The sequence below is a fragment of the Globicephala melas genome, chromosome 13 (assembly GCF_963455315.2).
Source record: "Globicephala melas chromosome 13, mGloMel1.2, whole genome shotgun sequence".
Taxonomy (NCBI): domain Eukaryota; kingdom Metazoa; phylum Chordata; class Mammalia; order Artiodactyla; family Delphinidae; genus Globicephala; species Globicephala melas.
In genome coordinates this window covers 15,136,194-15,155,305 of record NC_083326.1, presented here as the reverse complement: position 1 = coordinate 15,155,305, position 19,112 = coordinate 15,136,194, and positions in this window count along the sequence as shown.

The following is a 19,112-nucleotide window of genomic DNA, read 5'->3' as shown; positions in this document are numbered from 1 at the left end:
TATTTTGTAATAACCTATAAGGGAAAAGAATCTGAAAAAAATAGCTATGTGTGTATAACTGAATCATTTTGCTGTACACCTGAAACTAACACTAACATTGAAACTAACAAACTGAAACTAACATTGTAGATCAACTATATACCTCAATAAAAAAAATTAAAATTAAAATTCTAAAAATCAGCTTCATCCACATAAATATCATAGGCAGTTTTTTACTGCTATAATTCAAAAAGCAGTTCAAACACTATAAATGCATACCTTTTCTTTTAGCATGTAAGTACCTCTAAGAGTACTTTTATTTATAGATTTCCCCCAAGTATCAAGAACCTTCAACATGCCCTCAAAAATAAATATCATCTTTCAGCATGTGGAATTCTAAAATGTAAAGCTTTGGACTATATGAAAGTTGAGCGAAAAAAACTAAGACAATTTGTTATTCCTCACGGAAATAAGTAAGATGCTACCAAACTTATGAAATCCATTCACCAGTTTAAACAATAGAATTTAAGGGAAACTTCCCTGGCGGTCTAGTGGTTAAGACTCCGCACTTCCACTGCAGGAGACACAGGTTCGATCCCTAGCTGGGGAACTAAGATGCCGCATGCTGCGTGGTGCAGCCAAAAAAATAAATATGTATATAATTTTCAAAGGGGCTGATTGGTAACCTGGGATCTGGCGCCATCTACTGAGCAGCCATAGTAACTTGTCCCTACCTGTTTCAGCACATTTACATAAGAAATATGTACTCGTGTGAAAATGACTGGAAAGTAATTGGCAAATGTAAAAATAATTCCTATGTTTATAGTGGAGCTTTGTTCTCTTTGAATGGCTATATATATATATATTTATATATATTTTAAGAAAATAGGTTGATTTAAGTATTTACAAGACACAAGAAATACAGAAACTTGAAAGACATGGGCAAAATGAGAAAATGAATAGCGCCAGGATGGGGAATGAAACTCTTAAGGTCACTTACCACAAGGAGGCAGGCATTGGAGATTGTCACGGATCTGGTGCTGGTGACCAAAAGTCATCTGACCAGTCAAAATTCAAGACCTACCTTTTCTCTTACTGTCTACGATTAAGGCTGGTTATCTAGCATAACATAAATCAAGACCTCCTATGAATCAGCACTATGAGAAATCTATTCTAATAGATTTACCCCCTGGTGGTAATGGGAGGAAACTCTGAAGGCATTCTTTGAATTGTCAAAGAAAAATAAATATATGGTTTAGCTAGACTAGAAGTTCCAGGATCAACTGTGTTGAGAGCGTGTGTTTCCAAGGCTTTGCCTGGGCAATGTAAACTACAACCTCGTAGGAGGCTAGGTACTGAAAAATGCGATGTGCAGGTAACTTCCTTGGTGGTCAAGAAATAACTTCTCCTTTCCCACACGTTGTATACTGAACATCAAGGACATACTTTAGATATATTTGTACATACGTTTTCCTCCATAGATTTGATGGAAGCTGTAATTACAGATCCCTGTGTTTGTTCATTGGTCTCACATGTGTCTGCAAGCAGACCAACATCAAACTATCTATTCTGCTCCCCACTCTGTCCCCAGCACAATGTCTGATATATTGGTACACATATAGTACTCATGCAGTAGGCACACAATAAATGTTTTAATTAAGTAATTAATCAAATACTCGTGTTTTCATTGTCATTTGTCTCTAGGTATTTTTTGATTTCCTCTTTGATTTCTTCAGTGATCTCTTGGTTATTTAGTAACGTATTGTTTAATCTCCATGTGTTTATGTTTTTTACATTTTTTCCCCTGTAATTCATTTCTAATCTCATAGCATTGTGGTCAGAAAAGATGCTTGATATGATTTCAATTCTCTTAAATTTACTGAGGCTTGATTTGTGACCAAGATATGACCTATCCTGGAGAATGTTCTGTGTACAGTTGAGAAGAAAGTATAATCTGTTGTTTCTGGATGGAATGTCCTATAAATATCAGTTAAATCTATCTGGTCTATTGTGTCATTTAAAGCTTGTGTTTCCTTATTAATTTTCTGTTTGGATGATCTGTCCATTGGTGTAACTGAGGTGTTAAAGTCCCCCACTATTATTGTGTCGATTTCCTCTTTTAGAGCTGTTAGCAGCTGCCTTATGTATTGGGGTGCTTATAATTGTTATATCTTCTTCTTCTATATCCCTTGATCATTATATAGTGTCCTTCCTTGTCTCTTGTAACATTCTTTATTTTAAAGTCTGTTTTATCTGATATGAGTATTGCTACTCCAGCTGGAGTAATCAAAATGAAAATCAAAATGAAATCTTTTGATTTCCATTTGCATGGAATACCTTTTTCCATCCCCTCACTTTCAGTCTGTGTGTGTCCCTAGGTCTGACGTGGGTCTCTTGTAGACAGCCTATAGATGGGTCTTGCTTTTGTATCCATTCAGCAAGCCTCTGTCTTTTGGTTGGAGCATTTAATACATTAACATTTAAGGTAATTATCGATATGTATGTTCCTATGACCATTTTCTTAATTGTTTTGGGTTTGTTTTTGTAGGTCCTTTTCTTCTCTTGTGTTTCCCACTAAGAGAAGTTCCTTTAGCATTTGTTGTAGAGCTGGTTTTGTGGTGCTGAATTCTCTTAGCTTTTGCTTGTCTGTCAAGCTTTTGATTTCTCCATCAAATCTGAATGAGATCCTTGCCAGGTAGAGTAATCTTGGTTGTAGGTTCTTCCCTTTCATCACTTTCAGTATATCATGCCACTCCCTTCTGGCTTGTAGAGTTTCTGCTGAGAAATCAGCTGTTAACCTTATGAGAGTTCCCTTGTATGTTATTTGTCATTTTTCCCTTGCTGCTTTCAATAATTTTTCTTTGTCTTTAATTTTTGTGAATTTGATTACTATGTGTCTCGGCATGTTTCTCCTTGGGTTTATCCTGCCTGGGACTCTCTGCTCTTCCTGGACTTGGGTGGCTATTTCCTTTCCCATGTTAGGGAAGTTTTCCACTATAATCTCTTCAAATATTTTCTCTGGTCCTTTCTCTCTCTCTTCGCCTTCTGGGACCCCTATAATGCGAATGTTGTTGCATTTAATGTTGTCCCAGAGGTCTCTTAGGCTGTCTTCATTTCTTTTCATTCTTTTTTCTTTATTCTGTTCCACAGCAGTGAATTCCACCATTCTGTCTTCCAGGTCGCTTATCCGTTCTTCTGCCCCAGTTATTCTGCTATTGATTCCTTCTAGTGTAGTTTTCATTTCAGTTATTGTATTGTTCATCTCTGTTTGTTTGTTCTTTAATTCTTCTAGGTCTTTGTTAAACATTTCTTGCATCTTCTTGACCTTTGCCTCCATTCTTTTTCTGAGGTCCTGGATCATCTTCACTATCATTATTCTGAATTCTTTTTCTGGAAGGTTGCCTGTCTCCACTTCATTTAGTTGTTTTTCTGGGGTTTTATCTTGTTCCTTCATCTGGTACATAGCCCTCTGCCTTTTCATCTTGTCGATCTTTCTGTGAATGTGGTTTTTGTTCCACAGGCTGCAGGATTGTAGTTCTTCTTGCTTCTGCTGTCTGCCCTCTGGAGTTGATTTATTTTTAAATGGGCCTTGAGTGAGTCCAGTTCTTCTTATTAGCTGTGTGATTTTTTTCACTTAATCTCTCTCTGGGCTAAATTTGAGGAATTATGTATTCTGACTACTGAGGAATTGTTTGCTGAAAACTGAATAGATCAAACAGTCGTAGAAAATGTAAAAACTGTACCAAGAACAAGAATGATCATTCAGCACTATGGGTGACAATATAATTATGTACAAAGGGGGTTTAGACTAATCCTCACAGCAGGGCATTCATAATGGTAGAAAGACCACATATTTTAATACTAATTCACCATTGACCAAGAGCCCACTTATTTGCATTATGTCATGACAACCCTCAGCTTAAGGTCATGGCTACCTCTTTAATCTTTCTATTTTTTATTATACTGCACCAAAATCTTTCACCAAAAGAGAGAGGAAGAGGTTGACAGTGAGAAAAAGAGAAGAGAACAAAAGATCAACACCCACAGAAAATTACTGACTTTCTTCCTGCTTTGGGTGGTTAGAATAACTTTTATCATCGACAAAAAGAAAAGCTACTGCATTTGGATTTCACACATATAAATATGCAAGGAACATCTGCTATAAAAAGCTTTTTCTCTGTTCTGGATCCTAAAGGGCATGTAGCTTTCACTTCTTCTTTACTCAGACATTCATTAAGACTTCCCCAGAATAAAGGACAAAATGAGTCATCCTGACACAAGCAAAGCGGAAACCAAGAAAATGGTTTTTATAAAATGTAAATGTCCTGTCTCTCTGCAAAGTATTCATCATCTTCAAGTGTGTCATAGCCATTTGCTATGTCAAACTGTACAAGTGTGATTTCATTCTGGGAAAAAAAAGAAGAGCCTTTTTCACCCTCCTTTAAAAAAAAACATTTAAAATCATTACAGCAGAAAATGATGCATTGTACTTGAAAAGTATGATTAGGAATAACTTTATGTGATGTGTTGGTAGTCGTGAGGAAGCTGTAAATGTGCTCGCAACTGGTTAAAATAAAAGAAAGAGCATCCAAATAGTTGTGACTTTTTAAGGTAAAAAACCATTTTGAAGGTTGAAATTAGTCCTCATAAAGATGAGAAAGCATTTTCATAAATTTTATTTTTACCAGCAGAGAATCAAAATGCCTTTTGCCCATGAAAGTGGGAAGAAAGAGACAATGCTTTCAAGATATTAAAATGTCGGAGGACATCTTTACCGAGGTGGCATTTAAAACAGGAACAATGTTACCCCCTTGTTGTCTATTGTTCTTTCAGGAACAACAAAACGCAAGCAAAATCTGAGTGCGGGGACAGTTTTAACTTGCATGTTATATAACGGAGGTGGGAATCTTTATGGACTTTGATAAATTCATTAAATCAACATTTGCTGAACATATGAATGAGGTATTGTTCTAAGCCCAATATAAGAACTTGCTTCTTTCTCTAGGAAAAATAAAAAATGCCGTTAGTCTCGAAAAAGAAAAAAAAAAAAGGAAAGAAAGAAAACTATTGTCTTAAGGGTATAGGCTTTCGGCATCTTTCACTAGCTCAATGAACTAAAATGAACACTTTAAGTTTCCCTCACAGCACTTTAACATCATGCTTTGGCCTCTCTCTTCAAGTGTTGTGTTCTGAGTTTCTACCTTTAACATTGTCCTTTAGTTTTCTCTTCATCTAAGAATCCCCTTCTGAGCCTCACCTCTACTCTTTCACACACCTCACAAGCCCTCTGAATCCCACATTTCTTGTTTGGGAAATTCAGTATGAGATGTGTCAACAGAGGCTTTCTCCCCACATTGTAACTGAATGGAGGTCCATTCAGTGTGGAGATCCTGAATAGACGGGAAATGAGTAAAGGGATCTGGAATGCCTTCTTCCAGAGTTTATACTCCAGCAGATGCACTAGAGGTAAAGGATATTAAAAATCAACTCAGCTCGGGCTTCCCTGGTGGCACAGTGGTTGAGAGTCCACCTGCCGATGCAGCGGACACGGGTTCGTGCCCTGGTCCAGGAAGATCCCACATGCTGCGAAGCAGCTGGACCCGTGAGCCATGGCCGCTGAGCCTGTGCGTCCAGAGCCTGTGCTCCGCAACGGGAGAGGTCACAACCGTGACAGGCCCGCGTACCGCAAACAAACAAACAAACAAAAAATCAACTCAGCTCAAAATATTTCCCAGGAGCAAGTCACCAATCAGAGACTGATTTATGGTGACAGTTCCATTTAATAATTGCAAACACACATTAGGAGGGTTAATCCTACTAGTCACTCACATTTTAGGTCAATATCCAGTTAAGCTTAAACATAGCTTTGTTTGAAAAGAGAAGACAAGGTCAACCAGGATGTCTGGGCAGGTCTGCGTGAACTTTCACACAGTGGCTAATGAGACTGGCATGCAGGAGACCTTCGATTAATATTTCTGACTTAATGAAAGAATGATTCAGAAAGGAAAAGGGAAAGAACGAAGAGAAAAATGGCCTTATTTGCAAATTCATCTCAAGTTGGAAGCAGGGATCAGAAATTAAGGAAGCTGCCAGTTAGATAGACCATGTTCATGGTTGGGAACAGCCACTGTAATAATGTCAATTCTCTCCAGATGAATCTATGAACTCAATAAAATTCATCTCAAATATTATTAAGGTTTTGTGTGGAACTTGATAAGCCAATGTTAAATTTTATTTAGAAGAGCAAAGGGCAAAGAAATCAAACATTTTTTATTAAAAAGACAGGAGATATCTTTGCTCTAAGAAATATCATTATAAAGTCTAATAATTAAGACCTTGAGGTTTTGACACAATAAAGACCAAAAGGCAGTTAAAACATTTTATAAAGTAAATATATATAGAAACACAAAATATCACTGAACTAACATTGCAAATCAGTGGGAAAGGATGAACCATTCAATAAATGCTTTGGGGTCAATCAGTTATCCATTTTAAAAAAGGTAACTTAGATCCCTAAGTTCACACCATACATAAAAGTCTGTATTAGGGGAATTAAAAACCTAAATATGAAAAACAAAATTTTTTAAATTCCAGAAGAAAATGTAGGAGAATAACTTTTTTGAATTGTGTTCAGGAAGGAAATCTTGCATTAGGATACAAAAAGCATAAACAATAAAGGTGGAAAAAAATCAATGAGTTGAACTACATCAATCCCTGAAAACTCTGTATGAAAAAAGACACTATTAAAAAGTGAAAATAACTAAAACCACTGTAAGGGTATGCTTTTTAAAGAGTTAGTTGTGTGATATGTAAGTTATATCTCAATAAAACTGATATTAAGAAAGAAAGCTCTATAACATTGTGCCTGTAATTAACAATACTGTATTGTGGATTTTTTAATTTGTCAAGGGAATAGACCCCATATTAAGTTCTTACAATAAAATTGAATAAAATAGATGATAGATAGATAGGGATAGTGGCAAAGAATTACAGAATGCCCTAGAAATACGTCCTGTAAAATGAAAAATTGGTTCTCTGCATTCTTACTAAAACATACATGTAAAGGTGACAAGCAGAATTCATATAACTTAATCCAATCTATTCCTCCTTATTTTTATATGGCGCTCATTAATTATGTACTGATGAAATATTACTGACAGATAATTCCTTTTATCCTTTAGACAAGACCGTGCTACTTCTATGTCTTGCCTAATATATCATAATAAGGTAATAATCCCAATTATGAGCCAGTTTTTTGATTAGGTTGTCAATTTGCTTTTTTAGATAAGACCCAGTTATCAGTGTCCTGAGAACCCCCTAAACAAGGAATCGTCAGTGTAGCTGCAGGTACATCATATGCACAGGGTTTGCCCCCTTTCTCATTATCATTTTTGGGTGACTTCAGCTATATCTTTCTTTCCCCTGTGAAGAGATATGACCAAATAAGAAAATGGGCAAAGAGGGGCACTGCAATTAAAGGGAGATGTCAGGCAGCGAGAGAGATTCTTGGCTACCTTCCATCCTTTATGGAAAGCCGAGTAAGAGAAGCCTATGCATAGTGTCCTGGAAAAAGGATCTAAACCCATGTTAACAAGCTGGGACTTTGGCCAAATTTTACACTGAAAACATTAAGAAGGGCAAGTATAAAAGACTTTACTTGGGTGCAAGAATCCCAGTGCCACATATACAGGCTAAGGACTAAAAGAACTAACAGCCATGTGTTAAACTTTTTAAATTTGTATAGTTGACCAGATACTCATTGTCAGTAAACAGTGAATTACGGCTGAAAAAACAAAAACGCCAGTGCAGTTTCAGAACGAATCTGAAAGGAAGAAAGTATGTCCCAGCCAGGTCCATGGTGTATAATATCAACGTCTGGGCCATTGCATCTAATTCTGGACACCATGTTTTAAGAGTCGCTTGAACACATTTAAAGAACAGTAGAAATGGTGAGGAGACCAATAACTATTTTATGAGCAGGAATGGAAGAAACATAAAGAGAGCTGAGCTCCTATGGATATAAACAATGAGTGAAATCAAAGAGCAAACTAATCCTGCTGGACAGAAAACATCTGTGGCCCATTACAGGGCCTGTTTCTGTCATGGTGGGCCCAGAGTGAAAGGATTTCTTCTACTGGTATTACAGAGAGTGGCTGGCTCATCTTTCTAGAATGTAAAATAAATTTTTAAGGTGCACCTAGTGATATAGACCAAGTGCCTAAAAACATAATTTACTTTAAAAGATTGAATGTATAAAGGGGTAGCATGACAGAATTTGGGGAGGTGATGGAATTGTTCTGTATCTTTTTTTTTTTTTTTTGCGGTATGCGGACCTCTCACTGTTGTGGCCTCTCCCTTTGCGGAGCACAGTCTCTGGACGCGCAGGCTCAGCGGCCATGGCTCACGGGCCCAGCTGCTCCGCGGTATGTGGGATCCTCCCGGACCGGGGCACGAACCCGCATCGGCAGGTGGACTCTCAACCACTGTGCCACCACGGAAGCCCTGTTCTGTATCTTGACAGTGGAAGTAGTTACATGACCCTACACGTGTCAAAATTCATAAATCTATACACCAAAAAAGAAGAACTTTTACTGTTGTAAATTGTAAAATAAACAACTAGTCAAGACGTTTTAAGTTTAAAATAAAACAATGCTAATTTTATCCAAAGAGAGCTTCTTGTCTATACTACACGACACACCAATTCCAGAGGAGAAAAAAGACACTCATGAGAGTCCAGGCCTTTAACCTTTTTGATGCTCTTTTGGTGGTTGATACACATCCTGGAGGTATTAAGAAAGGTCCATTTAAGTCTTTCCGGGGGGCGGGTGTTGGAGAAGAGAGACGAGCTTCTACTCCCCCTCCTGGCATAGGACAGATGGGAATATGCTCTATGATGCCTGGACAAGCCCGGTTGGCCCCTCGGCCTCTAAACTGTCTAAACTGAAAACTAAAACAAAAAAGAAAGAAATGTGCATTCACTCTTCCTCTTGTTTCTCCTTCCTTTAACCATAGAACTCATTTATTATTGAGTTTCTAGGATCTTAGCCTGACCTGGAAGTCTAAACGTAAGATCATTTATTTGCTTAGAAAAGAAAAATAAATCATGTGTATTCACATGAGCTTAGAGTTCCATTCTCAATGTGATATAATTCTCATTTTATGTCTTTTTCTTACACTGTGTTTCATCAGATAAGAAATAACGCTTAAAAAAGTAAAAGTCAACTTATGAGTTTTCTAAGTTGGTGTAGTTTAAAGACACTGAGAGGGTTCAGTTATCATGCCAGCAGATGGAAAGTTTCACATTTCGCATATGAATTCCAAGCTGTAGATATAATAATTCGTAATAACGCATAATTCGTAATAATTCATGATTCCAGTGCCATTACTACCCGACACATGAGCAGAAAAGGCTGCCTGCAATAGAAGAACGTTTTGTAAACAGGAGCCTCATGCTTCATGGTGTGACCAAGATGTGAGGCCTAGATTCCTGCTCCAGATAAAGCCAGCCCCTGGCCAGCTGTCAACAAGTCCAGAGCCCCTTGCCTGCTAAAGAAGACATCTGGTAGGAGGCCTTGACTCTCTTCTGCTCCACCACACTCCGTGGAGACTGCAAGATAGAACAATTGCCCAGCGGCTCCCATAGAAGATATATTAAACCAGGTACCTTCCACTCAGATGATCACACAAATCCCTTAGGCTTTATGAACACTTCAGCTCAGCCATCGGCAGAAGCCCAAGCCCCATAAGTCAGCCATCATCACCAAAACAACTAGGCATCTGCACTAATGTGACCCAATTCCCCTTCCTCTCCACACTTACAAATCCGCCAGTGTGTTCTGTGGAACTCACAGTGTATCATCAGACACTCCCTTCCCATCACTGGCTTCTCTAAGCTTTCTCTTCTCCCATGCCCTGTCTCAAACGTGGTTGTTCCGTTAAAATGTCTCTTCCTCTTTCCCTACTGCCCTCTGGACTGATGGCTCTCTTTCCTCCCCCACCCCATTAACCTGGGGTCTGGAAATAAGGGTGTTGTCCTTCTATCTTCCCATTGCAGAGATAAAACTCTCAATTTTCTTCTCTAAACCTGTTTCTCCCCTACGCTTCCTCAGCCCAGGAAATAACAGAAATATCTACCAGATTGTTCAAAACACTAACGTTCTTTTTGATGAACTTCTTTAATCATACCAGCATTCAGTCCCTCAGAAAACCTATCAGTTCTATCTCCAAAACACATCCCAACTCTGTCCTACACCTTCACCTTCGCCACTGTAATCCCAGCCCTGCCAACTCCCTCCTACCCTCTTTTCCTCCACTCTAACCCTCCTATGGTCCACCTCCCCATAGGAGTCATCTTTCCTTTAAAGGACCATGATATCACATCTCTCTCCTTCTGAAAACTCACCAAGAGGCTCATTCCTTACCTTACCTTGCAAATCCCTGTGTGATCTGGGTCCTGCCAACCTCTCTGCTTCCTCTTGTACCACTTCCAGCCTTGTCCACTGCAGTGGGTTCACTTGTGTCCCCAGAAAAGATATCTTGATTTCCTCACCACCCCTCCCATACCTGTAAGTGTGAACTTATTTGGAAATAGGATCTTTGCAGCTGTAATCAATTTAGATGATATCAACACAGGATGCCCTTCTCCAATGACTGATGACCTTATAAGAAGAGGAAAAATCCAAGTAAAGACAGAGACACAGGGACACCACCACATGAAGACAGAGGCAGAGACTGGAGTGCTGGGTCTACCAGCCAAGGAACACCACGGACTTCCAGCAAGAACCGGAAGCTAGAAAGAGGCAAGGAAGTATCCTTCCCTGGGGTCTTCAGAGGAAGTATAGCCCTGCTGACAGCTTGATTTTAGACCTCTGGCCTCCAGAATGTGAGGCAATAAATTCCTGTTATTTTAAGCTACTTAGTTTGTGGTAATTTGTCAGGAAGCCCTAGAAAACTAACACATCCACTAAACTTGTCACCTTGGCTCCTTTGGGTTTCTTAACCACACCAAGCTTATCTCAGACCTAGGAACTTTGTTCTAACTTTTCTCTTTGCCCAGAATGTTCTTTCCTTCTATCTTCATGTGACCAACTCCTCTGTGTCATTGAGGTCTCAGTTCAAATGTTACCTCCTCCATCACAGGCACTCAACCTTAAAGAGCCACCAAGAGACTTTCAATTACATTAGCCTAATTGGTCACCTGTGTAACTTATATCTGATATGTTACATGACTATACATCATCTGTGTACCCTTCCAACAATAACACACACCCCATAAATAGTGACTTGGTCTGTCTTATTCATTGCTACATCCTGAGTGCCCAGACAGTGCTTTATACTTAGTAGGTAGGGGACAAATTGGTCCCGGTTTATCTGGGACTGTCCTAAGTTTTAAACCTTAAGAGTCTAGTGTCCCTGGAGGCCCCTCAGTCTTGGGAAAGCAGGGATGGCTTATCACCCTATTGGTAGACACTGTCAATCCAATTACCCATAACGCCAGGAACTGAATGAATGAATGAACATTTTAAAGAAATAAAGTTCTTACTGAAATCTAACATGATGTAGTTGAGCATTTCAGTCACAGGGTGGCACTAGACTACTAGATTTATTAACACACCAAATTTAAGTCAACTTGATGCGACGTGACATTACATTCTAAAGTATTAAGGTATTCAGCTGTTTTTCATAGTACTATTAGAGTTTCTTTAAGACTGAAGTATAGAACTATATACTTTTGAGGAACTTTTAATTCCAGTGCTTATTTCTGACAATCATTAAGTTTTTCCATATAGAAAAAAGATGAACCAGTTTGCAAGGCAGAAATAGAGACACAGATGTAGAGAACAAACGTATGGACACCAAGGGGGGACAGCGGGGTGGGGGAGGGATGAATTGGGAGATTAGTATTAACATAGATACACTAATATGTATAAAATAGATAACTAATAAAAAAGGAAAAAAGGTGAGTTTATAAACACTATGACTAATTTGCATTTTTAATTTTATTTCTAAAACTTGTGTCACACTAACATGAAAAAGTCTACCGTTGGACAGATAAAACTGTGACTACTATAACATCTTGTATCCAGGGATTTAAAATATAGCAAGTATTTATGTATTCACTGTGTGACCACCTAAAGATTTTGATAGCTGCAGAAAAAAATCAACTTGCCAGAAAAATCGAATGTCAAAAATGTTCCAAAGCAAGATTTCCTCAAGTTTACAGATCTTGGGTAAGAGATAATCCCAACCCCATTTTATTTTCTAGCAGAACCTTGTAAAGTCACCACGGCAAAACAGTTCACCTCCAGAATCCTTGTCTGTAGAAGAGATTTACTACTCCGATTATTCCAGAGATTAAAATTTGCTCCAGGGAACAGCTGGGTTTTTTGTTTGTTTGTTTTTGGTTTACTTCTCCTAGTACTAGATTTAAAAAAAAAATTTTTTATATTGAAGTAGAGTTAATTTACGATGTTGTATTAGTTTCGAGTGTACAGCAAAGTGATTCAGTTTTTTTTATATATATATATATATATATATGTATATATATTCTTTTTCAGATTCTTTTTCATTATAGGTTATTACAAGATACTGAGATATTGAGTATAGTTCCCTGTGCTATACAGTATTATTGTTTACCTATTTTACACATTCCAGGGAACAGTTTCTAAAACAGAGGTCATAATTTAAGGAAATTTCATCCTCTCTTATCCCCAGAGATTAAGGTAGTTCAATCTGATCTTGGCAAGATATGATACTATGTTTGTATCACACAAGCAATAGTATATGTTATTTATAAAGAATATAAGTTTATACCTAAAGTAAAATAATGGGCTGACAGATACCATGCCGAAATCCTCATGGTGGTGGCTTTCAGGGGGAAATTAGATCAGGGAGGAGGCCAAGGGGACTGAAGCTTAATCAGCATTATTTATTTTACAAAAGAAACGACAAAAGTTTGATATTTTCTTGTGTGTGCTAATTTTTGTTATATTATGTTCCATTGTCTTTCTTTTTAACTTTTCTAATTAAAAGAAGAAGAAAGAAAGAAATATTGTCCCCAAGGGTCAGTTGACTTTCCTGCAACAAGTCTGGCAAGTCAAGGAAAGAACAGAACATGGGGCTTCCCTGGTGGTGCAGTGGTTCAGAATCCGCCTGCCAATGCAGGGGACACAGGTTTGAGCCCTGGTCCAGGAAGATCCCACATGCCGCGGAGCAACTAAGCCCACAAACCAGAACTACTGAGCCCCTGCCCGCACACCATGACGAAGAGTAGCCCCCCTTTGCCGCAACTAGAGAAAGCCAGTGCAGCAATAAAGACCCAATGCAGCAAAAATATATATATATAATATAATAATTTTTAATAATTTAATAAAATTAATAATATATTATTAATTATATATTTATATAAATTTATATATAATATATTATTAATTTTATTTAATAAAAATTAATAATATATTATTCAAGATGAAGCAGCCTTGGCCTCCTCGACTGAAACTTTCATGAAGACATAAGAACCCAGGATGGGTTATTCCGATTGGAAACTGTTTTGTTTTGTTTTGTTTTGTTGGATATTTAATTTTTTTCTTCCGGTTTGTTGAGATGTAGTTGACATACAGCACTGTAGAAGTTTAAGGTGTACAGCATAATGATTTGACTTACATACATCGTGAAATGATGATCACAGCAAGTTTAGTGAACATCTGTCTCATAGATACAAAATAAAAGAAAAAGGAAAAATATTTCTTCCTTGTGATGAGAACTCTTAGGATTTCCTCTCTGAACAAGTTTCATATAAAACATTCAATAGTATTCATTATATTCATCATGTGGTACATTGCATCCCTAGTACTTATTTCTCTTATAACTGGAAATGTGTATTTCTTGGCTGTCTTCATCCAATTCTCCCCTCCCCCAACCCCTGCCTCTGGTTACCACAAATCTGATCTCTTTTTCTATGAGTTTGTTTTGTTTTGTTTTTTTAGTTTGGGAAGGTTTAATGGAAGAATTGGTCCTGCAGGACTGTGTTAGTTCCTAGTGCCCAGCATAATGATTCAATATTTCTAGACATTACAAAACGATCACCGTGACAAATCTAGCTACCATCTATCACCATACAAAGATATTGCATCATTATTAACTCTATTCTCCATACTGTTTATTTCATACCCATGACTCATTTATTTTGTAACTGGAAGTGTGTCCCTCTTAATCTCCCTCACCTATTTCTCTAAATCCCACCCCCCGTCCCCCCGCATTAGAAGTTTCAATGGGTCAGTGGATAGGTGAGTTTCTTTCTTTTTAAGCTTGTTATTAGAAAAGAGTGTTTTGCAAAATGCAGTTCTGATGAGAGCGTTATATAGGTAATGGCCTCACATGCTAGAGAAATGGAGGAAGGATGAAAAGGGGAAGAGGTGAGAGGCTTGGAAAATGAGTCAGTGCGATTGGAAACCATTTACCACAAAACGGTTGAAGATGACAGACTCACAGGGAAATCTCTGGCATGTTTAAAATGTTCTTCTTGTGGCCGTTTTGCTTTACACAAATGCAGCATAATGCAGGCCCCAAACCCAAGGTTACGGGTGGGCAAAGTGTACGAAAAACTCTAGGCATCTTTCCCTGCTTTCAGTGTTTTTCAAGTAATTTTTAATGGCTTTGAAGTAGCTACTTTTTAGGGAAAACATATTTTGAATATATCTTTATAGAGTGAGATTCTTTTTCTTTAATATCCTTCAATGTATTTATATCATTTGGTTTGGATCAGTTCAGATTCAATGAAAAAATGCTGTCTTATCATCAGTGAGGCTCTAATCCACATTCCTAATTCCCTTTCAGGAAACTAAAGCACACACACAGGTAAATAAAATACAGAAACAATGCATTGATCCAACATCTTGTGAAAGGTAAACAAATAGATGAAGCAACCACAGAATTCCAGTCTGTTACAGATACACCCCATAACTTCGTATCTGAGCACTTTGAATAAAATGCTTTCTAAAATTTATTTTATACTTCACTCTTTTTTATAGTACAAAACCCAATTTAACCTTTTCTTTTCTTCACATTCAAAAATGCTAGTTGTTACTATACATAAAATAGATAATCAACAAGGACCTACTATATGGCATAGTGAACTCTACTCAATACTATTTAATTACCCATATGGAAAAGAATCTGAAAAAGAATAGATATATGCATAACTGAATCACTTTGCTGTACGTCTGAAACTAACACAACATTGTAAATCAACTATACTCCAATATAAAATAAATTTAAAAAAAAAAAGCTAGTTGTTTTCCTGACCAATGAGTAGAAAGGCATTCTCACGAGCTACACTAAATGCTGTTTGTTTGTTTATTTTTTGGTTTGTTTGCTAAGGATCTTATGTGCTTTGCTTGAAGGCTATCTTATTATTTGAACAGAGGTGGGAGTAGTAATACTTGTTGATATGTTGTTCATTGAGGGATGCATTTTTATATATTTGTTTGTTCCTCAGATGTGTTTTTGAATAGTTGTGACTTAAAAAGAGGCCCAAAGAAAGTGTACATTTAGGGCAGGAATCTACATAGACAGATTGGGTGGCAGGAATCTAAAAGATCCATGGAGTTCTCTACAGATCCCTGCCATTAATTAAACCCTCTCTCTTTTAGGGACAACAACAAGAAAAAAAGACACCCTTCAAAACTTTCATCTTCCAAAATATGTTGATGCAGAGTCTTGTAAGAAACTATATAGGTCCTGTTTTGATCAGAGAGGAAGCCTATACAGTGGTTAGAAGCAGACTCAGCAAGACTGGTGACATTTACTTGAATTCCTATGCCCCTATTTCCTTATCCATAAAATGACCATTATACTAAGAGTACCTACCTCACAGAGTTTTCAAGAAGAAAATCACAAGTGAGGATTTGCAAAGCACTTAGAACTGTGTCTGGTACAACTGTTATATAAGCCACATTATAGCAAAAAAAAAAAAAAAGTTAAGGCAACATTTTTTTTTTGGTTCATATTCCTGACTGGAATATATGTTGTTATTGTTGTGATAGGTGATTCTAAGAATAAACGTGTTATGTAACCCTGCCCAGGGCCAGCTTCACCGACGTGCCACCCAGCCAGGGCCCCTACGCCCTGGCTCATGCTGAAGGTCCCCATGCTGAGTTTCATGCTCCTGTCTTGAAATTCTTCTTACCTTTTGAACAAGGGGTCCCCATTTCATTTTGCACTGGGCCCTGCAAATGACGTCCCTGATGTTGATAATGACCGGCTTAAAGTCCGTCTTCTGTTCTCCTTGGTTCTCTTAAGCCCAGAGGCCCTCAGCTGGTGGCAGCAACCTCTCTCTGCTCACAGGTGTGGGGTGGATTGCTTTGGGGGACAGGAAACAATTGAAAGCTATCAGGCACCTTGCGCTGTCTTTGCCCACAGCACCCAACAGACCGCGGCAGTGGAGGGGGAGGGGCTGAAAGGCTTGCTTTGCTCCCTTCTCCCTGCCTCAGACTTCCAAAGGGAATGCATCTATAAATATGCCTTTACAGAGAGAAGAATAAAGAGTTTTTCCTTCTTGCACACACAACTTACACAAAACTATGCTTTATTCGGGGCCATTTCCCCTTGGGAGTTGTATGATCAAGTCCAGAGTTTCTCTTCTTCCCTTCGAGGTCTTACTTCCTTAGGAGGTGGCAGCAAAAGGCAGTAGGAGAGTCTTTCTTTCTAGCTGTACCACCTCAGACAGGCAAATCAGCCAAGCACTCTTGGTCTCCCTTTCCAGTTGTTTTCAAATGAGCACAACAATAGTTGCAGATCCCCGGACCACGTGAGATCCAAAGAAGATATGGTTAAAAAAAAAAAACAGGGCTTCCCTGGTGGCGCAGTGGTTGAGAGTCCGCCTGCCGATGCAGGGGACACGGGTTCGTGCCCCGGTCCGGGAAGATCCCACATGCCGCGGAGTGGCTGGGCCCGTGAGCCATGGCCGATGAGCCTGTGCGTCCGGAGCACAACGGGAGAGGCCACAACAGTGAGAGGCCCGCGTACAGCAAAAAAAAAAAAAAAAAGAAAAACATGTTATCATCTGGAAGGTGGGGGCAGTAGTCAGAGCCTGAAATAATCTCCTCTGCTCTTCTTCCTGGAGGGATGTGACACCCAGTTACAAAGCAGCTGACTTCATTTTCCCAGTGGAAACTCTGAGCACTGGGCACATTAAGTTACTCAATCAGAGTTTCATAATAAAGGTTAAACAAAGGTACACACATGAAATAAATAATCACTGATTATGTATCTTTGAGTGAGTTACAGAAGAAAACACCAAGAAGTGGAATAAGAAACATGCATTTTCCTCTACATGCAGGAGTGAGGATTGAGGGGTAAATACTTACCATGCAGGATCGTGGGCATTTTAATTAAGGAAAATGCAGACAGTGCTGAGGCATCATCTGTTCTCCCAGAGGGCCTTGGGGAAGGCTTCAAAGGGAAGGCTAGAGGGAATTCACCATTCGTTCAGGGAGGAGGTTATTCTGGTCAAAGCAGAGACCCAAAATGGGGAAGGTGCGTGGCATGAGAATCTGTCCAGGTAGGGCATCTGTGGAAAGAAATAAGGGACAAGGAGACAAAAACAGGAGGATGGGGTGAGGACTTCTTTCTGTAGGTGAACCACTGGCCAGCCTTCACAGGTTTTTTTACTACGAGGTGCTGTGATCAGAATTGTTTAAGAAAGTAATCCTGGGGAATTCCCTGGCGGTCCAGCGGTTGGGACTCCACACTTCCATTGTAGGGGCCATAGGTGCCATCCCTGGTCGGGGAACTAAGATCCCGCAAGCTGCTCAGGGTGGCCAAAAAAAAAAGAAAAAAGAAAGTAATCCTGGACATGGTATAGCTTATACAATGAAGTGAAGAAATCAAGAATCAAGGAGGCAAGGGAATTTAGTAATAGAGAGACTATTCCCCAAGTGTCCAGCCACTGGTGAATGGCTAAACAAATGTGGTCCATCCACACAATGGAATATTATTCGGCCATAAAAAGGAACAAAGTACTGATACATATGGATGTATACGTATGGATATGGATGGACCTTGAAAACCATGCTAAGTGAAAGAAGCCAGTCATGGAAGATCATATATGGTATGATTACATTTATATGGGATGTCCAGAATACATGGATCTATAGAGAGAGAAAGCAGACTGTTGGTCGCCAGGGGCTAGGGGAAGAGAAGGATGTGGAGTGACTGCTTCTAGGTACAAAATTTTTTTGGGGGCGATGAAAACGTTCTGGAATTAGATAGTGGTGATGCTGTACAGCTCTAAATATACTGAAAAGCCACTGAATTGGACAACTTACAATTATACAAATTAAAATTTTTAAAAAGAACTGAACAGAATTAGAACCAGAGAAAATAAAGAAATAGGATGGGCTCCAAAATATTTAGGAGATGCATTTGTAAGAAAATGCGTTTAGAAAATATGGCAGTTAAAAAAAAAAAAAAAAAAGAGTTTTCCACCAGCCTTCCAACCAAAGGCTGGATGGGGCTGAGACAGAGAACAGACAAAGGGGAAATATTCTTGCAAATACAGAGCTGCATTTCAGGTGTGGAAGGGCAGGCAGTGTTACACTAGGTTACATGAAGTTACTGCAGTTTATAGAGATGGAGGTCGTTAGCAGTCAGAAAAGAACAAACCAATTTTTGTGGACCCTTTAAGGGGCTACATTTAGCAGAAAAATGTGTTTTTAATTATTACCTACTTTTTGTTTTGTTTCAAAAGGAATTGTGAAGCCATTTATTAAAATGCATACTATACAAATGCTATAGGATAAACAGTGTGATTGAAGCAAAGGGATATTAATAATCAAAATGGTCAGAGGAAGCTGGGGGATAAGTACTGTACAGCAATGCAACTCAGAAGACCTCTTGTACTTTCTGAAAGTGGGTGCAAACTGAGCTCTGAGGTTTTTGTTTTTTTTTTTAACAGGAGGAACATGAAGTACAATTATTTGAGAAGCCTGATCAGTTGGTTATAAGAGTCACTGGTCAATGAGGGACTTGGATTCTCAGCTTCCTGTTAATTGAGGTTTTGCTATATAAGGCTTTCCTGTTTTGCAGATGAAACCGCCACTGCTGTCACGTCCAGGTGTGTGTGTTTTGTAGCG